At 39.7% G+C, this 26,754-nt stretch overlaps 1 protein-coding gene across 3 annotated transcripts in view; it reads left to right on the top strand.

Annotated features, from left to right (window-relative positions):
• Positions 1–26,754, top strand: part of ZDHHC15 (zinc finger DHHC-type palmitoyltransferase 15) — a 324,251-nt gene that overhangs the window by 133,140 nt on the left and 164,357 nt on the right. The window lies entirely within an intron of this gene.

Raw genomic sequence — 26,754 nt, 5'->3', positions numbered from 1 at the left:
GTAAAAACACTATAGAATATGAGACTAGAAGTAAGCCTTCTCAACATGGTGGAATGCATGTATGAAAACCCCATATTTAACATTGTATTCAATGGTGAAATACTGAAAGTTTTCCCACAGAGATTGGGAACAAGGCAAAGATGCCCACTGTCACTACTGTTATTCAGTATTATGCTAGAAGTTCTAGCTAGAGCAATTAGGCAATAAAGACACCAAAATAGGAAAGGAAGAAATATGATTTTCACTCTTCACTGATAATATGATCCTTTATGGAGAAAATCCTGAAAAATCCCCAACAAAGCTACTAGAACTAATTGATGAGTTCAGCAAAGTGGCAGGATATAAGAGTACTGTGCAAAAATTAGTTATTTTTCAATACACTACTGATTAGCAATCTAATGAAGGAGTCAGAAAAAATTGCAATTATGATAGTCACTAAAAGAATCAAATATTTATGAATAAACTTAACCAAGGTTATAAAGGACTTGTATTCAGAAAACTATGAGACATTGCTAATAGAAACTCAAGAAGACATAAATAAGTGGAATAGCATTCCATGTTCATGGATTGGAAGACAAAATATTATTAAGATATTGATTCTACCCAAACTGATTTACAGATTCAATGCAATCCCAATAAAAATTCTAACAATCTTTTTTGTAGAAATGGAGGTGTCATATATCAGATTTATTTGGAAATGTACAGGGCTCTGAATCAACAATAATGTCTTTAAAAAGAAGAATGAAGTTAGAGGACTCTCACTTCTTGACTTCAAAGCATATTACTTAGCTACATGGTAAAAACAGTATAATATTGGCATAAAAGTGGACATATTGACCAATGGACCCAAAATGAGAACAGAAATAGATGCTCACAGTCAAGTGACTTTTGACAAACTGTCAAGCCCATCCAGCTGGGCCAGAACAATCTATTCAACAAATGGTGCTGGGAGCGCTGTATATCCATATCCAAAAGAAAGAAAGAGGACCTATATTTCACACCTTATACAAAAATTGACTTACAGTGTTTGAAAGAACTAAATATAAAAGCTACATTCATAAAACTCCTACAGGAAGATGTAGGGAAATATCTTTAAGATCTTATGGCAGGCAGTAGCTTCTTAAATCTTATACCCAAAGCATGAGCAATAAAAGAAAAGAAAAAGATAAATGGAACCTCCTCAAAATTAAACCCTTTTGTTCTTCAAAAGTCTTTTTCAAGTAAGTAAAAAGTTACTCAATGAGACAAAATATTTGGAAACTGCAAATCTGATAAGGGTTTGATATCTGTGTTATATAAAGTGATCATATAACTCAAATAAAGACTGGACATTTTTCCAAAGAGGAAATACAAATGGCCAAAAAAAATATTGTACAACACTAGCTATCAGGGAAATGCAGATCAAAACAATTAGATACCATTTCCCACCTTATAAAATTACTATTATTTTTTTAAAAAACACAAAACTACATGTGCTGAAGAGAATGTGTGGAAATAGGAACACTCCTCTGTTGGTGGAAATGTAGAATTGTGCAACCTCTGTGCAAGACATTTTGGCAGTGTTAGATCCCAGGTTAAAGAAGTTTGGAGACAGGAGTTTATTAAGTCACTAGCATGGCAGGGGTTTGAAGTGAGATCGAAGCCTGCCTGCATGGTGGGGTCTGAAGAGAGACTTCAGCCCGCCCACCTAGTGGGGGTCTGAAGAGAGACTACAGCCCATCTGACTGAGCTGGGGAGTACCTTTTCAAGTGGTGGAGTTGGGCGGGGTTGGAGATGGCCACAAAGATTATGGGGTGGAAAAGTACCATTTTTGCTGTTCTCAGGGTAGGGAGCGACTTTCTGAAGACTGCCTTTTCGTTTGGGCAGAGAATGTTCTGTGGTTCAGTGGGAGTGTGAAAAGAGCAGGGGTTAGAATGGAGCATTCTGCGTTTGGACACATAGCTTGAGCTCAGGGTCAGTAAGTTATAATCTAACATTCCTAACCTTTGGTTTATAACAAAAAACAGCAAGGGAGGACTGGGGAGTGGGGTGGCAGTATCGTTTGACTGCTTCCTGCTGTCAAGGGTCAGAGTTAGGTTCTGTTGTTTTTTCTTTGGACCTTGAGTTAGTGGCTGGTATCGAATTTCATTCATTAGGAGGAGGTTGTCCATGTTATCCTGGGTGATGTTCCAGACTGTTGTTTGGATGAACTGTGTTATAGCTTGAAAAATATATGGTCCTGCTAATATTAAAAAAAGGAGTTATTAGTGGGGTGAGGATGGGAATTAACCACGAGATCCAGGGTAGGTTGTGAGACCATTGCCTCCAGGAGTTGGAGAAGGATTAATAAGATTATTATGAGAAGGGTTAGGAGGTATAAGAGGGTAGTGGTAACATATATTCAAAAGTGAACATTAATGGTTGACAGAGAAATTACATAACTTGATGGATTTAACAGTATATAAGCAATTTTTCATTAGTAGGTAACAAAGTACCAGATAGGGAGGTTTTATGAGGAGGTTTTTAATACAATATATTTTTCTATTTCTTTATAAATTTTCTTTGAAGCTCTCCATTATTTCACATTTCTAATTTTACTACCTTTAAGATTTTTTCTGGAATCAGTGTTGCCTGTAAAACGCAAGTTTGTTCTTGGAAACACTTTTATTAGTAATCAGCAACCAGTCGGGGACATTTAAGCAGTATAAATGCAGTTAAGCTCTAATTCAGCAGTTCAGATAGACATTTAATATATGTATTTTGGATTATTACTCTTTAGGAGTACAGTAAGATAGACTTGAAGTTCAGGAGTAAGCTAAAAGCTTACTTGTAAGAGGTGGGTAATTGTAGGTTTGATAATTTGCAAGGTATTAAGAGGGGCAGGATATTGGGGTTTGAATGGGATGTGGGTAAAATTTTTGAGTTGAACTATGACTGGTTTGTGATGGGCAGCAATAATAGGAATTTCAGTGTTCCAGATTTCTGAATTGACAGAGCTTGGTGGGAAATAGAGAGCAGAGGAGGTAGTGAGTAGGTGAACAGGTGGCTTTTTAAGGTGTGGTAAAAGAGGGGTTGTGAGGGGTTGTAAAACTATTCCATTGAGATTGAGGAATGAGGTACGGGTTTGGGGAATTTGGGAAGGTCAGAGTAAGTGGTTTCCATATTAATAAGAAATGAAATTGACTTACCTGCCACCATCAGAGTTACCTGAGATTTTGCCTTGGATATGGGTGTGGGGACTTGTGCAGTCCCTGGGCACCTTTAATTGTTTGTTAACAGTCCTAGAAGGTCTGGGAAGTTGAAACCAGGGGTTGGGTTCGACTAGATAACCAATGCCCTCTTGCCTTCTTGCCTTGAGAGGACTGGGGACAATTGAACTTCCAGTGGATTCCCTGCTGAAATTAGAACCGGGTGTCCATGGAGCCAAGAAGGTCAGTGATGGGGACAGTTCCCCAATGCAGTGAGAATCACTGACCTAGTGCTAGAATTGCCAGCGGTACTCAGAAAAAGGGACAGTGTCCTCCAGAGAGGTCCTGAGACTTACCAAAGGATGAATCTGTGTCTGATATTGGATGGTAAAGCTGCAATGGTGAGGTATAAAACTCTTTGAAGATAATGTTGGGGCAAATATTCATGATTTGGGATTTGGTGATGGATTCTTAATTGGACACCTTAAGCTGGAGCAACAAAAGAATCAATAGATAAATTGTACTTCATCAAAATTAAAGACTTTTGAGTATCAAAGTGCATTATCAAGAAAGTGAAATGTCAACATACAGAATAGGAGAAAATAGTCTCAAAGCATAAATCTTTGATTTTAGCTCTTTCTTTCCTTCTTTCTTTCTTTCTTTCTTTTTTTTTTTGAGGGGCCAGGGACTGGGCATTGAAACTGGGACCTCATATGTGGGAAGCCAGCACTTGACCACTGCCTGAGTTGGTTTTTTCACTTGTTTTTGCTTGTTTGTTTTTTCTAGGAGGCACTGGGAATGGAACCCAGGAATTCCCATGTGGGAAGCAGTAGCTCATCTGCTTGAGCCACATCTGCTCCCCTTTTTCTTTTTTAATGTAAACATTTAGGGCTATAAATTTCTCTTCATCACCATCTTCACTGATTCCCACAAGTTTTTTTTAATCAGTTCTATTCAAATGTGTTCATAAATCTTTCAGTCCATCCAAAGTGTATAGTCAATGGCATTTGGTATAATCACAGAGTTGTGCATTCATCAGTTCAATCAATGAGAACATTTTTATTATTCCTTAAGTAAATAATAATAAACAAGAAAAAGACAAACAACAAAACTATTCATTAGTAGTCACTTCTCAGTATCTCTATCCTTTCCCTGGCATACATATATATTCATCAATTTCTGTTCCCCCTAATTTATTTGTATTTGTATTCTATATGGATAAAGTTAAACAATATTTAGTACTTTTGTCTAGTTTCTTTCAGTTAGCATATTTCATTTTTCTGCAATTGATGGAAGATTATTAGTAGTTGTAGCAGTTTAATATTACTGATGAATCTCAAAAAGAAATATTGGTTTATTCTTATAATATGATCTGTACCCGGGCATGACTGAATTATGATTAGGGCATTGAGTCCCCACCCACCAAGATAAAAGGCATGGTGAAGAACAGAGTTGAGGGTTTCTGATGTTGGAGTTTTGACGTTGGAGTTTGATGCTGAAAACTTGAGCTGGAGTCCCAGGAAGTCAGCACGCAGAGGAAAGAGAAGCCAGCCCCAAGAAGAAAGGAACCTTGAATCCTGAGAAAAGCAAGACCCAGGAACATAGGAACCCAGGAAGCCTGAACCCTCACAGATGTCAGCAGCCATCTTGCTCCAAAAAGACTATGGTGAGGGAAGTAGCTTATGCTCTGTGGTATGGTATCTGTAAGCTCCTATGCCATGTAAATACCCTTCATAAAAACCAACCAATTTCTGGTATTTTGCATCAGCACCCCTTTGCCTGACTAATACAATGGTATATTACTATGCACTACTGTTCATCATTTGCTTTGGTTGTATTTTTCCCCAAACATCTCCCTGATATTGACATCTTATAACATTTTTCAGGATGGATTTATGCTTTATTAATATGCATCAATAAAATTGATTTGTTAAAAAAATCAATTTTATTGATACATATTGTTATTTATTGAGCCAGTAATTAAAAACCTCCTAACAAAGAAAAATCCAGGTCCACATGGCTTCACAAGAAAATTTTAACAAATAATCAAAGACTTAATTTTAATTCTGCTAAAACTCTTCCAAAAAATTGAAGAGGAAGCAAAATTCCCTAAATCATTCAGAGGCCAAAATCATCCTCACACAAAAGTGAGATAAACATACCAAATTAAAAGAAAATTACAGATAAATATCTCTTCTGTATGTAGTTGCAAAAATTTGCATCAAAAATACTTGCAAACATGGGAAGCAGATGTAGCTCAATTGGCTGTCTGTTCAGATTCACCTCTCTCCTCTTCCTAGTTTCTTCTCAAGCCACCTGGTATGCTCCTCAAAGCTCATAAATGGGAGTCCAGACGACTGAACCCACACTTGTTGGACACCTCTGTACCCTTCTCCAGAATCCTCCCACTCTCAGTGTTTGTCTGAGACCAGTGGGGTTCAGGAAACACCAGGGTTTGGGAAATACATTTTCATGGATCATATTTTTGAGGAACGTGGGGTTTGGGGAATGCTGTTGAGTGACCAGCAATGTTTGCAGAACACTGCAACTACCTGCCCTAAGGGAGGGGCTTAGCCTTCTCACAGCTCCAGCCCCATGTGCCAGAAGCCCATGGCTTTACCTTCAACAATCACTCTTTTCATTGCACTCTCTCCAGAATGATTGTCCAGAAGTCTCCTGCTTTATGGGTTCCCAAAATAGCTCACTTAGACAGGATTTTTCCTCACTCAGCTGTTTTGAGAAGAGATGATGTGGGTGTGCTTACTATGATGCCATGGTGTCCCACCTCCACAAATAATTTTTTTGGCAAAGAGATTTTAAAGTGAGCCTGGAGGTCATTAGAAGTAACACATATGCAAGTCTCAGGAGGATTTCATGCGTTTCCTGTAAAGAGTGCCTCAAGTATGGGTGCTCCTGAGGTCTCCAGAGACATTTAGACACTATAGGCAGGGCAGACAACCCCAGGAAACCAGCACCCCATTATTACCGTATTCACTTGGAAAGTGTGATAACCCATCTCCCACAATGTAACAGAATTAGACTTATTTATAATTGTACCAGTTTGATATGGTTATGAATTTCAAAAATAGATATCAGATTATGTTTATAATCTGGTCGTACCTAGGCATGATTGTGTTATGATTAGGGCTTTGATTGGGCCACATCATTAGGCGGTTTGGTCCCCACTCCTTGGTAGGCTTTTAATGTTGGAGTTTTTATGTTGGAGTTTGATGCTGAAGCTGGCACCCCAGGGAGAGTCAGAGCCATTCGCCTGATAGTCTACAACTGACCTTGTGGAGAAAACAGAGGCGCTCACTCCAGAGGAACCCAGGAAGGCTGAACCCTTGCAGACATCGGCAGACATCTTGCTCCAACATGTGAAAATAGACTTTGCTGAAGGAAGTAACTTATGATTTATGGCCTGGTATTTGTAAGTTCCTATCCCAAATAAATACCCTTTATAACAGCCAGCAGACTTCTGGTATTTTGCATCAGCACCCCTTTGGCTGACTAATATAGGCATGATATTGGGATCCTCTTTCATTCCTTTGGATTTGGATCCCCAGTTCTCCCAGCATATTTTGTTGAAGCGATTATTCTGTCACAGTTGAGTGGACTTGGCAGCCTTGTCATGTGTCAGTTGCTGTAGCTTTGTCGGTCTATTTGTGAAATCTCAATTTTGTTCCATTGGTCAACATGACAGTCCTTGTGCAATTAGCATGCAGGTTTGACTACTGTAGCTTTGTAATATGCTTTAAAGTCAAGTATGATGAGTCAACTTTGATCCTCCTTTTCAAGATACTTTTGGCTATTTTAGTCCCATTACCCTTCCAAATAAATTTGATAATTGACATTTCCATTTCAGCAAAAATGTTATTGGAATTTTTATTGGTATTGCATTGAATCTGTAAATCAGTTTGGGTTAGAATTGACATCTAAATCATATTCAGTCATACAATCCTTGAACATGAATTGTCCTCCCATTTATATAGGTTTTCTTTGATTTCTTTTAGCAATGTTGTATATTTTTCTGCCTACAAGTCTTTTATATCCTTAGTTAAATTTATTCCCAGATATTTTCTTTTAGTTTTTATTGTAAATGAAATTTTTCTTGATTTCCACCTCAGACTGCTCATTCCTAGTGTGTAGAAACACTACTGATTTTTACATTTTGAACTTATATCCTGCCCCTTTGCTGAACTCATTTATTACCTGCTATAACTTTGTTGTAGTTTATTTTATATAAATTTCTGCATATATGGTCATGTAATCTGCAAATAGTGAATGTTTTACTTCTTCTTTTCCAATTTGGATACCTGTTACTTCTTTTTCTTGCCTAAATTCTCTAGCAAGAACGTCTAACAAAATATTGAATAAGAATGGTGACAGTGGGCATCCTTCTCTTGTTCTGGGTCCAGATTTTACGGGGAACCTGTATAACCTGTCGTCATTGAGTATGATATTAGCTGTGGGTTTTTCATATATATTCTCTATCAGGTTGAGGAAGAACCCTTCCGTTCCTGTCTTTTGAAGTAATTTTACCAAGAAAGAATCCTGAATTTTGTCAAATGCCTTTTCTGTGTTGCAAGAAATGATCATGTAATTTTTCTCCTACAATTTGTTAATGTGGTGTATTACATTATTTAATGTTTTTTGCTGAAAATCCTTACATACATGGGATAAAAAACACATAATCACTGTATATAATTACTTTGATGTGATGTTTGATTTGCAAGTATTTTGTTGAGGATTTTTTGCATCTAAGTTCATTAGAGTCATTGTTCTGTAATATTCTTTTCTTGTAGCTTTGTTATGTGTCTTTGGTATTAGTATAAGGTTGGCATCATAAAATGTGTTGGGTAATGCTCCCTCCTTTTCAACTTTTTGGAAGAGTTTGTTATGAATTGGTATTATTTCTTTTTGGAATGATTGTTAGAATTCACCTTTGAAGCCTTGGTTTTTCTTTGGTGGGAGGTCTCTTACGACTGATTCAGTCTCATTTCTTGTGATTGGTCTGTTGAGGTCTTCTATTTCTTCTCTTTCATCAGTATTCATGAGTTTCTAGAAATTTGTCTATTTCATTTAAGAGTTGTTCTACTTGTTGATATAAGTTTTTTCTTAATACCCTTTTAAAAATATTTTTTTATTAGAGAATTTATGAACTTACAAAACAATCCTGCACATGTGTGGAATTCCCATAGGGCACCCCTACATCAACACACTACATTGTTGTGGAATATTTCTTACAAATTATGAGATAATACCATCAGCCTATTACCAGTACCTATGGTCTATATTTTATACTTGGTATATTTTTTCCATACCACCCTATTATTAAAACAGTATATCTTTGTCATTGATCCAAGAATATTACAGTATTGCTCTTTACTATAGTCCATAGATTTCATTGATTGTATTTTCCCATGCTTCTCCACATTCTTACCACCTTGTAATACTGATATACATTTGTTCTAGTTCATAGAGGACATTCTTGTATTTGTACTACCACAATTCTTATCCCCCTCTGGGTTCATTGTGTTATGCAGTCCTGAGATTATTCTCTAGCTTTCTTTCAATTGACATTTACATTCCTAGACTAAACTTTTCAGCCACAATACCATTTATAAATCAGCAGCATTAGTTCTACTCACTATAAAGTGTTACCATGTACTATATATCCACACTTTTATAGCCAAGTTAATTAAAACTGTTACATACATTAAATATCAGTATCCCTTCTCAGCTTTTCTCTTATCTCCTAATAACCTATATTCCATGATTTTAACTCCAAGCATTTATTCTTTGTATTTAGTTCATATTAGTGGGACCAAGCAATATTTATCCTTGTGTCTGGTTTATTTCACTTAGCATAAAGTCTTCATTTTATCATATATTTCCCAATTTCATTTCTTCTTACAGTAGTATAGTATTCCATCATATATATATACCACATTTTGTTTATCCGTTCATAAGTTGATGAACACTTGGGTTGTTTCCATCTTAAGGCAGTTTTGAACAATGCACTATGAACATCAGTTTACAGATGTCTGCATCACAATTTTCAGTTCTTCTTGATATATTCTTAGTAGAGGAATTGCTGGATCACATGGCAGTTCTATATTTAGCTTCCTGAGGAACTGCAAAGTTGTCATCCACAGAGGCTGCATCATTTTATATTCCTAACAAGGAAGGAGTGTTCCTATTTCTCCACATCTTCTCCAGCACTTATGGTTTTATGTTTTCTGAAATGATGGCCATTCTATGTGGTGTGACATGATATCTCATTGTCGTTTTGATTTGCATTTCCCTAATATCTAGTGGGAGTGAACATTTCGTTTTTTTTTTTATTGACTTTGTAATAATATTACATTAAAAATATATATGTGAGGTCCCATTCAACCCCACCCCCCCACCCCCTCTCTCCCCCCCCCAACAACACTCGTTCCCATCATCATGACACATCCATTGGATTTGGTAAGTACATCTTTGGGCACCTCTGCACCTCATAGACAATGGTTCACATCATGGCCCATACTCTCCTCCATTCCATCCAGTGGGCCCTGTGAGGATTTACAATGTCCGGTGATTACCTCTGAAGCACCATCCAGGGCAGCTCCATGTCCCAAAGACGCCTCCACCTCTCATCTCTTCCTGCCTTTCCCCATACCCATCGTCCACCATGTCCACTTTTCCCAATCCAATGCCACCTCTTCTATGTGGACATTGGATTGGTTGTGTCCATTGCACCTCTATGTCAAGAGGAGGCTCAGATTCCACATGGATGCTGGATGCAATCCTCCCATTTTCAGTTGTAATCACTCTAGGCTTCATGGTGTGGTGATTGTCCTTCTTCAACTCCATCTTAGCTGAGTGTGGTAAGTCCAATAAATCAGATTGTAGGTGCTGGAGTCTGTTGAGGCTCAGGACCTGGCTATCACATTGTCAGTCCAGAGATTCAAATCCCCTAAATATATCTTAAACCCCAACATTAACTGCACCTCCAGCACATTAGCATGAAAGTCTTATGAAGGGAGATCCCATCTGAGTCCAGATTCATCACACATAAACACCATTTCCAAAGAGGGGCCATCTGCCCTGGTAGTTAACCCCATCGGCCATGACCATAACTCTCATGGGTCTCTTTAGCCTTCAAAGGAACCAATATCTGGGGGTTGTATCTGCTTTATCTGTCTCTCTGACTCTGCTCAGTTGTGCATGAGGGCAATCCTTCTGCCAGCCTCCAGACTCTTCTTTAGAAACTCGTAGCCATATAAACTCATTTCTCCTTTCCATTTCCCCCTTACTTTAGGTCAAACAGCATTTTAAAGTCATGTTATTTTATGTAGACATGGATATTCTGCTGATCCGCAATGAACATTCCGTATAAGGTCCTTTTCCAGTTACATCATCAGTTGGTAGTTGATAGTGGTCCCTCGTTGCCAGGGAGGCTCGTCCCCGGGTATCATGTCCCACGCTGGAGGGAAGGCATTGCATTTACATGCTGAGTTTGGCTTCGAGACTGGCCACATTTGAGTAACATGAAGGCTGACAGGAGGAAATTCCCAGGCACAATGTTGCTCTAGGCCTTGTTCTTATTTTAGGTTTATCAGCTCACAAGCATAGTCATTAGCATCAGGGGCTCACTGTTGAACCCTCACTCCCTCCCGGTCCCTGCCGCTGTACCTGGGAGACTGTCGCTGCTCCCCTAGGGACCACGACAGAGCACCACTGGCCAGGAACCCAGTACCCCCCCTGCTGTGGTTTTTAATTGTTGCAACTATGAGTATATCCAATCATTACCATGCACCCTGGACATATGTTCTGAACAGCTCCCTGTCAGCCATATATCACCTGTCATTGGTATCCCATACCAGTATCCCTCCATTGCCATTGTTGAAACACTCTGTGATCCAGAACTCCCCGAAATTTGAAGCCCAATATAATGTCATGGTCCCTTACTAGGGAATGGCATATAGCGATGGGTTTAAAGGATAGATAAAGAACTTGGATAAAGTTAGATAAAGAACTTAGATAAAGAATGTTGATTTGAAAAAATTCCACATCCTATCCTTTTTTTTTTCCCCCCCTAATTATTCAGCATTTCTTCACAGGAGTCCTAGACCACAGCAATGCATATATATAATATACAGCACTCCCACACATCTACCAGAAAACCTTTTCCCTTCCACAGTGATACTCTTACGCCCTATTCATATCATATTTACTTAAGGTGATGTACAGAGTCTGAGATATTAGCTTTCTAACAAGGTAACATCTGTGCTTACATTCTGGTGCATACTTTAGGATACACAGTTCTTTACATTTTTAGTTATCCTATGTTTTATATTATGGTTTACATTATCAGTCTGTCATCTCCTTTATGTTATGGTGTAATATTACATGTTTTATATCCATCCTTGTGTACTCTCAAGAAACTCCTCTCTTGCCCCCCATTTACTTTGGTTCCACACATTTAACGTCCATTTTCCCTTCCACCTTGGTGCCCACAGTGACAGCCAACCTCCGTTTCCTGAGGAGCCACTTCCAGAGATAGATGGAATAGTGTTCAGGGCCTAACTTGCTCAACTGCCCCAATGCCCTGGGAGCCACCCTTTCTCTCGAGGGATACAGTTCCCTCTATTTGATGGCGTTAGTCCTCCCCAGGATGTGGGTCCACCCCCACTCTCACTACTTGGGATTCCACCCCATGGTGTCACCCACTCTGGCAGAATGAGCATTTAGACATTCCCCAGGAGCCTTTCCTGCATCAGACCCTCCCCTCCAAGCATTCTAAACAGGTAACCCTCTTTATTATATTTTGATATGATTTTCTCGGCATTTTACTCTCCACCACCTCCTGACCCTCTCCTGGGTTTGTATGCTACCCCTCCCTCCCCCCACTTTTGGGCAACGTTACCCATCCGTCCCTCCCCATCCACCCTCAAACCCGTAAAGCCCCAACCAAAGGCAACCCCTTGCCCCCCTTTTATCTCTTCTTTGTGTTCATACTTACCACCATCTCGTCTTAAATTCCACCCCTGCAGACATCGGCTCATATCCTTCCTCCACCCTCCGATTTCCTGTAAGCCTATCGTTCAGTCTCTTGCTATCTAGGGCAGCTTGTTTATTTCATATCATTGAGGTCATGTAGTATTTGTCCTTCAATGTCTGGGTTGCTTCACTCAACATAAGGTTCTCAAGATTCATCCATGTTATCACATGTGTTTGTAGTGTGTTTGTTCTTACAGCCGAGTAGTATTCCATTGTGTGTATATACCACATTTTATTGATCCACTCATCTGTTGATGGGCATTTGGGTTGATTCCAACTTTTGGCAATAGTGAACAATGCTGCTATGAACATTGGTGTACATATATTAGTTTGTATCCTTGTTTTCAGTTCTGCTGGGTATATACCCAGCAGTGGTATTGCTGGGTCATATGGCAAATCTATGGCTAGTTTTTTGAGAAACCGCCATACTGTCCTCCAGAATGGTTGGATCCTTCTGCATTCCCACCAGCAGTGGATGAGTGTTCCCCTTCCTTCACATCCTCTCCAGCACTTGTATTCTTCTGTTTTTTTCATAGCTGCCAGTCTTATGGATGTAAGATGGTATCTCATTGTAGTTTTGATTTGCATTTCCGTGATAGCTAGAGATTTGGAACATTTTTTCATGTGCTTTTTTGCCATTTGTATTTCTTCTTCAGAGAAGTGTCTGTTTAAGTCTTTTTCCCATTTTTTAAATGGGTTGTTTATCTTTTTATTTTCAAGATATAGGAGTTCTTTATATATGCAAGTTATAAGTTTCTTATCAGATATATGATTGCCAAATATTTTCTCCCACTGTGTGGGCTCCCTTTTTACTTTCTTGACAAACTCCTTTGAGGTGCAGAAGGCTTTAATTTTGAGGAAGTCCCATTTATCTATTAGTTCTTTTGCTGCTCGTGCTTTTGGTGAGATATTCATAAATCCATTTCCTATTATAAGGTCCTGTAGATGTTTCCCTACACTGCTTTCTAAGGTTTTTATGGTCTTGGCTCTTATATTTAGGTCTTTGATCCATCTTGAGTTGATCTTTGTATAAGGTGTGAGATGGTAATCCTCTTTCATTCTTCTACATATGGCTATCCAGTTCTCCAGACACCATTTGTTGAATAGGCCACTCTCTCCCAATTGAGAGGGTTTGGTGGCTTTAGCGAATATTATGTGGCTGTATATGTGAGGTTCTATATCAGAGCTTTCAATTCGATTCCATTGGTCTATGTGTCTCTCCTAATGCCAATACCATGCTGTTTTCACCACTGTAGCTTTATAGTATGTTTTGAAGTCAGGTAGTGTGATTCCTCCAATTTCGTTTTTCTTTTTCAGTATGTCTTTGGCTATTCGGGGTCTCTTTCCTTTCCAAATAAATTTCATAGTTAGTTTTTCTAATTCCTTAAAGAAGGCTGCGTTGATTTTTATTGGGATTGCATTGAATGTGTATATCAGTTTTGGTAGGATAGACATCTTAATAATGTTCAGTCTTCCTATCCATGAACAAGGAATAGTCTTCCATTTATTTAGGTCTTCTTTGATTTCCTTGAACAATCTTGTATAGTTCTCGGTGTATAAGTTCTTTACCTCTTTAGTTAAATTTATTCCTAAGTATTTGATTTTTTTATTTACTATTGTGAATGGTATTTCTTTCTTGATTTCCTCCTGATCTTGCTCATTATTGGTGTACAGAAATGCTACTGATTTTTGCGCATTGATCTTATACCCTGCGACTTTACTAAACTCATTTATGAGTTCTAGAATCTTCGTTGTAGATCTCTCAGGGTTTTCTATGTATAGGATCATGTCATCTGCAAATAATGAAATTTTGACTTCTTCCTTTCCAATTTGAATGCCTTTTATTTCTGGTTCTTGCCTCAGTGCTCGTGCAAGTACTTCTAAGACAATGTTAAATAGGAGCGGAGACAGTGGGCATCCTTGTCTTGTTCCTGAGTTTAGAGGGAAGGAGTCTAGGATTTCTCCATTGTAAACAATATTGGCTTTAGGTTTTTCATATATAGTCTTTATCATGTTCAAAAAATTCCCTTGTATTCCAATCTTTTGGAGTGTTTTTATCAAGAAAGGGTGCTGTATTTTGTCAAATGCTTTTTCTGCATCAATAGATATCATGTGATTTTTTTCCTTCAATCTGTTTATATGGTGTATTACGTTGATTGATTTTCTTATGTTGAACCATCCTTGCATACCTGGGATGAATCCCACTTGGTCGTGGTGTATAATACGTTTAATGTGTTGTTGAATACGATTAGCAAGTATTTTGTTAAGTATTTTTGCGTCTAGGTTCATTAGAGAAATTGGTCTGTAATTTTCCTTTCTTGTGATGTCTTTGTTTTGCTTTGGTACTAGGGTAATTTTGGCATCATAGAAGGAGTTGTGTAATGTTCTTTCTGTTTCGATGTTTTGGAATAGTTTCAGCAGGATTGGTGTCAGTTCTTTCTGGAATGTTTTGTAGAATTCAACTGTGAAGCCATCTGGCCCTGGGCTCTTCTTAGTTGGGAGATTTTTGATAACTGATTCTATCTCTCTGCTTGTGATTGGTTTGTTAAGATCATCAATTTCTTCTTTCGTCAATATGGGCTGCTTATGTGTTTCTAGGAATTTGTCCATTTCCTCTAGATTGTCATTTTTGTTGGAATATAGTTTTTCAAAATATCCTTTTATGATAGTCTTTATTTCTGTGGGGTCAGTGGTGATATCGCCTTTCTCATTTCTTATTTTGTGTATTTGCATCTTCTCTCTTTTTTTCTTTGTTAGTGTTGCTAAAGGTTTGTCAATTTTGTTAATCTTCTCAAAAAACCATCTCTTGGTCTTGTTTATCTGTTCAAGTGCTTTCTTATTTTCTATTTCATTTAGTTCTGCTCTTATCTTTGTTATTTCCTTCCTTCTTCTTCCTGTTGGGTTACTTTGTTGTTGTTTTTCTAATTCCTTCAAATGTGCAGTTAGTTCTTCGATTTTTGCTCTTTCTTCTTTTTTGATATATGAATTTATGGATATAAACTTCCCTCTCAGTACTGCTTTTGCTGCATCCCATAAATTTTGGTATGTTGTGTTATCATTATCATTTGTTTCAAGGTAGTCATTGATTTCTTTTGAGATTTCCTCTTTGACCCACTGTTTTTCTAAGAGTGTGCTGTTTAATTTCCAAATCGTGGTGTGAAATCTGGGCTTCTGTCCCTTGCAAATCTCCAGCTTGACTCCACTGTGGTCAGAGATAATGTTTTGTATGATTTCAATCTTTCTGAATTCGTTCAGCCTTTCTTTGTGGCCTAGCATATGATCTATATTGGAGAATGATCCATGTGCGCTTGAGAAAAATGTATATCCTGCTGTGTTTGGGTGTAGCGATCTATATATGTCTATTACATCGAGCTCCTCTAATATACTATTCAGATGTTTTGTTTCTTTGGTGATTCTCTTTTGAGATGTTCTGTCCAGAGTTGATAGTGGTGTATTAAAATCCCCCACTATAATTGTAGATGTATCTATTCTTTCACTTAGTTTTTCCAGCGTTTGCCTGACGTATTTAGAGGCACCTTTCTTAGGGTCATAGATATTTATGATTGTTCGATCTTCTTGACAGATTTTCCCTTTCACTAAAATGTAGTATCCTTCTTTGTCTCTCACAATTGTTTCACATTTAAAGTCTATTTTGTCTGATATTAATATAGCTACTCCTGCCTTTTTTTTGGTTATTGTTAGCTTGTATGATTGTTTTCCAGCCATTCACTTTCAATCTCCATGCGTCTCTGGGTCTAAGATGTGTCTCTTGTAGACAGCATATGGATGGGTCATATTTCCTTATCCAATGTCCCAGTCTGATTCTTTTGATAGGTGAGTTTAATCCGTTGACATTCAGTGTTATTACTATCAAGGAATTATTTGTGTTAGCCATATTTTGATTGGATTTGTGTTTGTCATATTTTGTTTGTTTATTTTTTTTGTCTTTTTTTTGTTGTTGTTGGTCTTACACTCTCCTCCAACTTTGCCTTTCCTGTTTTTTCCTTTCTTCCTGCAGAACTCCCTTTAGAATTTCTTGAAGGGGAGGTTTCTTGTTGGTATACTCTTTCAGTTTCTGTTTGTCTGTGAATATTTTGAACTCTCCATCATGTTTGAATGCTAGTTTAGCTGGATAGAGTATTCTTGGTTGGAAGTTTTTTTCCTTTAGTACCTTGACTATATCATACCACTGTCTTCTTGCCTCCATGGTTTCAGAAGAGAAATCAGCACTTAATCTAATTGAGCTTCCCTTGTATGTGATGGTTTTCTTTTCTCTTGCTGCTTTTAGGATTTTCTCTTTGTCTTGAGCCTTGGATAATTTGATAAGTATATGTCTTGGGGTGGGCCTGTTGGGGTTTATGACTTGTGGAGTGCGCTGTGCTTCTTGGATATGTACCTCTGTCTCTTTCAGTAGATTTGGGAAGTTTTCAGCCATTATTTCCTGCAACACTCCTTCTGACCCCTTTCCCTTCTCTTCACCTTCTGGAATGCCTATAATACGTATGTTTGAGCATTTTGCATTGTCATTCAGGTCCCTAAATCCTAATTGGATTTTTTCTATCTTCTTATTGACCCCTTCTACTATCTGTTTGATTTCTGATGTACTGTCTTCCACATCACTAATTCTCTGCTCTGTCTCTTCTAGTCTGCTGATATTTGCTGCAAGTGTATTTTTGATTTCTTGAACTGTGGTGTTCATTCCCATCATATCTGTTATGTTTTTGCGTATGTCTGCAATTTCCCCTCCAAGTGATGTCTTCATGTTGTTAACCTCTTTCATTACTGCATCAAATTTTTCGGTGATAAATGTTCTGAGTTCTTTCATTGCTTGTGCCAAGTTTTGCTCCCCTTCGTGATTATTGGTTTGTTGATTGGATTCAGTCATGTTTTCCTGATTATTGGTTTGGTTTGTAGATTTTTGTTGCTTTCTGGTCATCTCTTTATTTTGACGAGTTTAATCAGTTCCTTAGCTTCTTTGTCTGCTTTTGGAGGTTAATTAGTTGTTATTTTTGCATAGGTGTTATATCTTCTCTTTGTCACTTTTTTCTTCTTATTCTAGTTACTTGTTGTTGGTTAAGTTCACTTTAGAGGAAAGTATTAGTGTTGGGGAAAGGCAATTGTGTAAGCAAGGGAAAAGTGTAAAGTAGTATTGGTAATGTATGTTAACAAAGCAAGAATATGAGATCTGGGAGGATGGAGGTTAGATTCATGTAGATTGTATAGAGTTATAGCTGTAGGTAGAGTACCTTTTATGAAGTAGATGACTGAATATGGGCGGAATATGGTATGAACTACAAAGCTATTGTTTTCATGAGAGAGGGAAAAAGAAAAGAAAGGTAATAGTTTCAAGAGTGGATAACAGACAGAAAACAGAACAAAGGTATTAGAAATTAAGAGTTAGACACTTTGTGGATCAAAGAACAGGAGGTGGGGGGTGGAATATAGGAGAGACAGTAGATGATAGTGGATATCAAGATGCAGGGGAAGGGGGATAGTGTAGGTAGCCTAAATCAGTTCACACAGAAATGAGGCAGTGGAGGATGGGAAAACCCAGCAAATGTGAGGTGTTCCCTGTAGCACCTATTGTGTACTTGAATTAAAATAAAATAAGTGGAAAATGAGGGACAAGAGGGAAAGAGAAAACCGAGAAAAAAAAACTAATTATATTAAAGAAAAAAAGAAAGACAAGAAGAAAGGAAGAAAGAAAAAGAGGATAGGCAAACGGTGGGGAACAGATAGGGGGAAGAGAGATACAGGTATACACGTGTCACAATTGCAACACTATCTAAAACAACAACCAAAAAAACCCCTAAATAACTGTAAAAAAAAAAAGGACTTTGGGGGACACGGTAGGAGAAAAGACTAGGGGATAATGCAATATTAGCAATCAGGGCGTCAAAAAGAGTAAAAAATAAGATAAAGTGAAAATAAAAACAAAACAATATGAACCAATAAAGATAAATCACAAACGTTAAGGTCCAGGGCACTCATGGACCCCAGGTAGACCTCAGGGCATGATGGATTCTGGGGTGGAAAGTCTGAGACACTGAAGACTCAAGAGGTGTGAGTCTGGGGTGTGGACCGCCAGAGTCCAGGGGACCCAGACCTGGCAACCTCAAATCTGGTCCACAGAAAGCTTAGGAGCCCCGCAGTGCAACACAGCCCTCAGGGATCCCCGTAGCTGGGTGCCAGCCCTGTGGGGGAAGCCAGATCCGCGAATTCTATATTGAATATCTGATCCCTGAAATTCACCTACTCCTCAGGGTTTCAGCCTTTGGACAGCTCCCTCCCTGTGCTCCCACGCAACGGCCACTTGAGGGCGCCTCTACACCATGGCCAGTTCAATGACCCAGATCCCAAGCCCCACTGGGTGGGGTGGGCTTCAGCTGGAAACTCCGAAAACAGACTCTAAGATCCGAAATCCCAAACTTCGCAAAATATTCCCCAATCAGCTTCCAGACGTGTCCTCCTCCCTCACTGCACCCTACAACAGTCTCCCAATTGTGTCCCCTTATTGCCCCAAATCCAATTCCGTTGCAGATCGGCAGCCGGACCTGTGGGGATGGGGCTCCAGGCAGAAGTGCTACCCCCCCTGTCCGGTGACCAGAACGTCCCCCGCTTCACAACAAAGCACCGTCTGTCTCCCCAAATCGATCTGCAAAGGAGTCTTGTCCTAACAATCCCTCACCAGCCAGCCCAGTATCCGCGAATTTCTCAGCACCGCAAAGCCTCCAGAAAAAGGAAAAAAAAAACAAAAACCCTGGCCGCCGCGGCTCCGGAGCTTCAGGAGCGCCCGCTACCACAGCTCCGCCCACCCAAGGAGGGAACTTCCCGAGCCCAGCTGGGACCTCCGTTTATATATTATAGACGTATTCTCTCTGTTACCTTCCCACCGAATTGACGTCCAGACACCTTCCAACCAGCAAAAATCCCCGAAACAGCGCGGTCCCAAAGAGCCTTCAACGCTGCCCAGCCGCCCCCTGCAGAGACATTACCAGCAAGCTCACGCAGCCACCATCTTGCTGACTAATCTCCCTATTTCACTCATTTTGACCTTTGGGTTTTATCTGTCATATTTTATTTTCACCACTTATTTACACTCTTAGTTATTTTACTGATATTATATTCATTTCTAGACTCTCTTCCAAGCCTCTCTCACCTGTCCTTTCTTTTCAGGTTCTAGCACCCCCTTTAGTATTTCCTGCAAAGCCATTCTCTTGGTTACAAACTCGGTTTCTGTTTATCTGTGAATATTCTAAATTCACCTTCATTTTTTAAAGTCTATCTTGCCAGATATAAGATTCGTGGTTGGCAGTTTTTCTCTTACAGTATCTTAAATATATCATACCAATGCCTTTTTACCTGCATGTTTTCTGAAGAGAAATTAGCCATTAATCTTATTGAGCTTCCCTTGTATGTGTTGCAACCTCTCAGTTTCTGTTTATCTGTGATGCATTGCTTTTCTCTTGTTGCTCTCAGAATTCTCTCTTTGTCTTTTGCATTTGACATTTTGGTTATTTTGTGACTCACACAAGTTTCTATTTGGATTTATTTGAGTGGGAGTACATTTTGTTTCTTGGACATGCATATCTGTATCCTCCAGTATATTTGGGGAATTTTCTATCATTATTTCTTCAAACATTCTTTCTGCCCTTTTTCCTTTCTCTTCTCCTTCTGGGATACCCATGACATGTATATTTGCACATCTCTTCCCATTGTTTGTTCCCTGACATCCTGTTCAGTTTTTCCATTCTTTTCTTTATCTGTTCTTTTGCACTTTCACTTCCAAAGGCCATGTCTTCAAGCTCACCGATCCTTTCTTCTACCTCATTAAATCTGCTATATATGCCCCCAGTGTACATTTTTTTAGATTTATTTTTTTATTTATTTCTCTCCCCTCCCCCCATTATCTGCTCTCTGTGCCCATTTGCTGTGTGTTCTTCTGCGTCTGATTGCATTATCCAGTAACACTGGGAAACTGAATCTCTTTTTTGTTGCATCATCTTTCTGCATCACCTCTCCACGTGTGTGGTGCCACTCCTGGGTGGGCTGCACTTTTTTCAGGTGGAGTGGCTCTCCTTGTGGAGTGCACTCCTTGCCTGTGGGGCACTTCTACATGGGGATGCTCCTGTGTGGCACAGCACTCCTTGTGCATGGCAGCACTGCATGTGGGCCAGCTTACTACACATACCAGGATGCCATGGGGATCAAACCCTGGACCCTCCATATGGTAGACAGACACTCTATCAGTTGAACAATATCCACTTCCTCCCCAGTGTATTTTTAATTTCATTTTTTTGCCTTTCATTCCCATAAAATCTGCTATTTTTCTATGTGTGCTTTCAAATTTCTTCTTTGTGCTCATCCGTTTTCTTCTTAATATCTTTATTCTCTTTAGTCCTCTCATTTAATTTATTAAGGAGATTTGTTTGAACATCTATGATTAGTTGTCTCAACTCCTTTATGTCATCTGGAGGCTTGTCTTATTCCTTTGGGCCATATCTTCCTGTTTCTTGATATGGATTGTAACTTGTGTTGGTATCTGGACATGTGGCTTCCTAAATGTATTTATTTTGGGCACAGTTTTTCTCTTTAGATTGGGGCTTTCTTGCCCTTTCTTCATTTATGGTTGTGTTGTAGGAGATGAAGGTGTAGTTGCTAATGTAAGCTGTGGATGCTGAAGCTACCCATGTCACCCGCCAAACTGATGAATTTTCTCCTGCACTTCTCCTCAGCCAGTGGTAGGGACAGGACCACAGCCATATTTGGTATTCTAGCTGTTGTGGCCAAGTCCATCTGTAATTGCTTGGAGAGACTGATGAAGCTTTATGCCCCTTCCTCCCCTGCCTGGTGGGGGAGAGAGCTGCAGGTGTGGGCAGGCAACTAAGCCACGCTGGTCAAAACTTACTGCAGTTGACAAGGTAGAGTAATGTAGCTCTGGGCCCCCTCCCCCTCAGATGGACCCTTCATAGTGCTAAAAAATCTAATCTATGTGGGCCAAAAGTGCCTGCAATTGCCCTAAGAGACTGAGCGTTTACTGTCCCTTCTGCCTTTTAAAGCAGGGGTTCTTAACCAGGGGTCTACAGACACCCATGTGGCTCATGCAAAGATTTAAGGTGATCCTTGAGCATTAATTGAAACACATCATTCTTTTGGGGACATGTTGGTGTGGGTGTGATATATTTATTAAATAATATACAGTATAATGTGGACTTAGTAAGAGATCCATGGTTTTCACTTGATTGGCAGTGGGGTCCAGGGATCATAAAAGGTTAAGAACCCCTTCTTTAAAGGGTAAGGAGGGATTCACAGGCATATAACAATCTAGTTCATGCAGGCTAAAAGCACTTACAGTTCCCAAAAAAGGCTAGGGAAACACAGCTCCCCACCTATCCTATTGGGTAGGCAGGGATGGAGCTATAGGTATCCAAGTATCCAGTCTTTGTGGGCTGAAAGCACCTGCAATTGCCCAGAGATTTTGGGGAAGCACCAGTCCTCTCCTATCCTTTGGACAGGTGGGATTGGAGCCTCAGACACTCAACAAACCAATTCTTGTGGGGTGAACACAGCTGCAGTTGCACAAAGAGGCTGGGGAATCATATTTCTCCTCCTGGCCTATTGGAGGGCAGGGTTGGAACTATAGCTGTCTGAATATCCAGTCTGTGTTTCTGAAATTGCCTGCAGTTGCTCAGAGAGGCTAAAGAAACACCAGCACCCTCCTATCCTATGGGGAGGGGCAGGGATGGACTTGAAGGCACTCAACAAAGTAGTCTATGTGGGCTGAAAGCACCTGCAGTTGCCCAGAGAGGCTTAGGAAACATCAGCCCCTTTCTATCCTATGCAGGGGGTGGGTTTGGAATTGAAAAAGTTCAACTACCTAGTGTGTATAGGCTGAAAGCACCTGCAGTTGCCCAGAGAGGCCAAGGAAACACAACTCCCCTCCTATAATGTAAGGGTTAGGGATGGAGTGCCAATGTCTAACTATCCTGTCTGTGCTGGCTGAAAGTGCCCACAGTTGCCTAGAGAGGCTGATGCATGTCCTGCCAGCTTCCTCCCTGCCAGAGGTGGGACTGGTGACTGTGCTAGGGCTGCAATCCGTTCTGGGTGGAAAGAAGCTTGTCCTTACTGTCACTGTGATTTTCATTCAGTCCAGCTTCCCCTCAAGCCAGGAGCTGAGTTAAGATGGCAGCTACTAGCATCTTTATGACTTGGACAGGTTCAACCTTTAGCAGTTCTTAGGATAATACTTTGGCCAGCTGAATTTACTAATCAGTAGCTGAAGCCAGTGCCTGACTATCTCTTCCTCCCCAATTTGTGGGAAATGGAGCTTCTACCTCCAGCCATGGAATAGCTGTGAGGTGGCTTGCACCACCAGTGGTGGATGAGCATCAACCTCTATGGGGTGGAGTGCTCTACTCATGAATCTTCACTGCAAATGGGCAGTCTCCTCCTTCCATTCTTTTAAGGATATTACAGGATCCTCTTCTGGTCTCCTCGGCTCCCCAAACAGGTGCTTTAGGTAACTCTGGGTGTTTACTAACTGCTCTGTAGGATGAGCTGGTTCTTGGAGTGTCTTACTTTGCCACCATCTTGCCTCTCCCCTCTCTCATTTCTGATATTATTTGTTTGCATCTTCTCTATTTTTCTTTGTTAATGTACCTAAAGCTTTGTCAATTTTATTAAGCTTATCAGAAAAACTAGTTTTTAGTTTTGTTAATTCTCTCTATTGTTTTTATTCCCAATTTCATTTAATTTTGTTCTAATCTGGGTTATTTCTTTTTTAATTTCCTTTATTTTCTTTTAAATGTTCCATTCAAAAAATATGAGTTTCCCATATATCCCCCACCCTACCCATGCCACCTCTCCCCCATCAACAAACTCTTCCATCATTGTGGCATATCCACTGCACCCGGCAAATACATTCTGGAGAACCACTGCAGCACATGGACAGTGGTCCACATTGTAGTCCACACTCTCCCCCAGTCCACCCAGTGGGCCATGACAGGACACTCAATGTCCAGCATCCGTCCCTGCAGCACCACCTAGAACAACTCCAAATCCTGAAAATGCCCCACACCATATCTCTTCTTCCCTCTCCCAGTCATCAGCAGCCACCGTGGCCACCCTCTCCACATCACTACTACAATTTTTCCCTTGCTAATCACAGTAGTTCCCCAGCAGAACACCAGTTAAGTCCAATCTAATCCATATATTTCTTTCCTTCCACTTGTTTTGGGATTAGTTAGCTGTTTTTTTGTTTTTGTTTTTTCCTTTTTCCTCCAGATATCCAGTTTGGTCTTTGATTTTAGCTCCTTCTTCTTTTTTAATAAAGGCATTTAGTTCTATAAGTTTCCCTCTCAGCACTGCTGTTGCTGTATCACATAGGTTTTGATATGTTGTGTACTTACTTTCATTTGCCTCAAAATATTTCTATTTCTCTCCTCCTTGACCCACTGAACATTTAATAATTTGTTGTTTAACTTCCATATGTTTGTCAGTTTTACAGATCTTTACCCATTATTAATTTCTTGCTTCATTCTTTTGTGGTCAGAGAGAATGCTTTGTATAATTTCAGTCTTTCTAAATTCATTGAGACTAGTGCTATGAGCTAACATATGGTCTAACCTGGGGAATGATCCATAAGCACTCAAGAAAAATGTATGTTATGCTGGTTGGGGGTGCAATATTCTGGGTATGTCCATAAGGCCTAGTTTTTTTAAAATACATTATTCAAGATCTCTGATCTTTATTATTATTCTGTCTGGATGTTCTTTCTGTTGCTGAAAGTGGGGTACTGAAATTCCCCACTATGACTGCAGAGGCATCTATTTCTACCCTCAGTTTTGCCAGTGTTTTCCTCATGTATTTTGGGGCACCCTGATTAGGTTTTATGATTGTTATTTCTTCTTAGGAGATTGTCCCTTTTTATTAATATATAGGGCCCTTCTTTGTCTCTTACAACAGTTTTGCAGTTGAAGTCTATTTTTTCCTATACCCAAGCTCTTTTTTGTTTACTCTTTTCTTGGAAAGTTGTTTTCCAACCTTTCCCTTGCAACCTCTTTATGTTCTTGTGTCTAAAGTGAGTCTCTTAGAGACAGCAGATATATATAGATTATATTTTTATCCATTTTTCCATTCTGTATCACTCAATTGGAAAGTTTAATCCATTAACATTCAATGGTATTGCTGTCAAAACTGTACTTACATTAACCATTTTTCTTAGTGCTTTTATATGTCATATCTTATTTTCTTTCTTTTTCTTACCATTTTAGTTACTCTTACTAAAAATCTTCATTTCTACACTCTCCTCCAAACCTGACTCTCCTTTTTCTTTCAAGTGCAAAACTCTCTTTAGTATTTATTGAAAGGCCAGACTCTTGTTAACAAATTTTCTCAATTTCTGTTTACCTGTGAATATTTTAATATCTCCCTCATTTTTGAAGGACTGTTTTTCTGGAAACAGAATTCTTGGCTGGCAGTTTTTCCTTTTCAGCACCTATGTCATACCAGAGCCTTCTTGCCACCATGGTTTCAGATGAGAAATCAGCACTTAATATTATTGAGCTTCCATTATATGTGATAGATGTATTTTCTTCTGCTGCTTTTAGGATTCTCACTATATCTTTGACCTTTGACTATCTGACTAGTTTGTGTCTCAGAATAGATGTTAGGATTTATTTAGTTTGGAGTATGCTTCACTTCCTGGACATGTACATCCAAGAGTTGGACATTTTTCAGCCATTATTTCCTCAAACACTCTTTCTATCCCTTTTCCATTCTCTTCTCCCTAGGGATACCCATTAAGTATATGTTTGTGTGTTTCATATCTTGACTCATTTCTCTGAGTCCCTGATTTTTTTCTACTTTTTCTCTATCTGTTCTTCTATCTGTGTGATTTGTGTGGACATCTTTGATTAGTTGTTCCAAATTTTGCATTTCCTCCTGCTTTTTAGTTTGTTCCTTTGACTGGGCTATATCATCCTGTTTCATTGTATGGTTTATAATTTTTTCCTGATGTCTAGGCATCTGTTTTTCTTGATGGGTTTAATCTCTTGGTCAGTTTCTTTCTCCTTCCTGGGGTTTTATTTTTATTTGGCTTTTTTTAAAGCTCTTCTCCTTTTTCTGTTATTTTTTTATTTTTAACGAAGCTTCAGATTACATAAATACTACATCAGAAACATAGGGGGAGTGGCCGTGGCTCAATCAGTTGGGCTCCCATCTACCATATGGGAGGCCCTGGGTTCACATCCCGAGGCCTCCTTGTGAAGGCAGGCTCACCTGCCTGCTGTGGAGAGCCACCAGCCCACAAGTACTGCAGAGTGCCACCCAGCCCATAAGCACCCCAGAGTGCCACCTGGCCTGCAAGCACCACCGAGAGCCAACTCAGCAAGGTGATGCAACAAAAAATGAGAGACAAGTAAAAACACAGAAGAGTGCACAGTGAATGGACACAAAGAGCAGACAACAAGCAAGCCACAAGGGGGGAAATAAATAAAAATAAAAAATATATAGACACACAGAAGAATGCACAGCAAATGGACACAGAGAGCAGACAACAGGGGGGAAAGGGAGAGGAATAAATAAAACTTTTTATATATATAACTTTATATATATATATATATATATGATTGAACCAACAAGATGGCAGCAGACTAAGGAGCTCCTAGAGTCACTTCCTGCTACAGGGCAGTTGATAAACACCCAGAGGTATCTGGAGCTATCTGAAACACCAGTTCAGGGGCTTCTGGAGATCCAAAGAGCATCCTACAACATACTTGAAGGAATGGAAGAAGGAAACTGCCCCATCTTCAAAGAAGATTCAAAAGTAGAGCACTTCATGCCATGGAGGCCAGTGCTCATTCTCTCCTGGAGCCAAAAGATGCCTTGGGAGCTAGTCCGCAACTGGAATTGAAATTTCCACTTCCCAAAATGGGGAAGGAAGAGATGGTTGTCTACCATCTTCAGCTATGGACGAGCAAATTCAGCGGGGTAAAGTATAATCCTAAGAACAGCTAAAGTTTGAGCCTGTCCAAGTCAGAAAGAGGCTGGTAGCAACTATCTTAACTCCACGCCTGACACGAGGGGAAGCTGGATAGACTGAAAATCACAGTCCTGGTAGAGACAGAGTTCTTTCCTTCCAGATCAGATTACAGCTCTAGCCTAGGCCCCAGTCCCACCTCTGGCATGGAGGAAACTGGAAAGACCTGCACCAGCCTCTCCAGGAAATTACCAGCCAAGTCATGAAGGCCAGTGATTATCCTACTCTGGCAGTGCAAGCCGCCCCAGGAGTTTTTCTGGGGCTAGAATTGGAAGCTACAATTCCCAGAAACAGCGGGGGAGGAGACAGATGGCCACTGGTTTCAGCTACTGATTAGTACACTCAGCTGGCTAAGGTATAACCCTAGGAATAGCTAGGGTGTGACTCTATCCAAGTTGGGAAGAGGCCAGTGGCTGCCATTTTGACTGTGCCCCCAGCATGAGGGGAAGCTGGGCTGACCAAAAATCACAGTGATAGTTAAGAACCAGTTTCCTTTAC

This window comes from Dasypus novemcinctus, chromosome X (assembly GCF_030445035.2).
Source record: "Dasypus novemcinctus isolate mDasNov1 chromosome X, mDasNov1.1.hap2, whole genome shotgun sequence".
NCBI lineage: Eukaryota > Metazoa > Chordata > Mammalia > Cingulata > Dasypodidae > Dasypus > Dasypus novemcinctus.
This window is presented reverse-complemented; position numbering and strand designations above follow the sequence as displayed.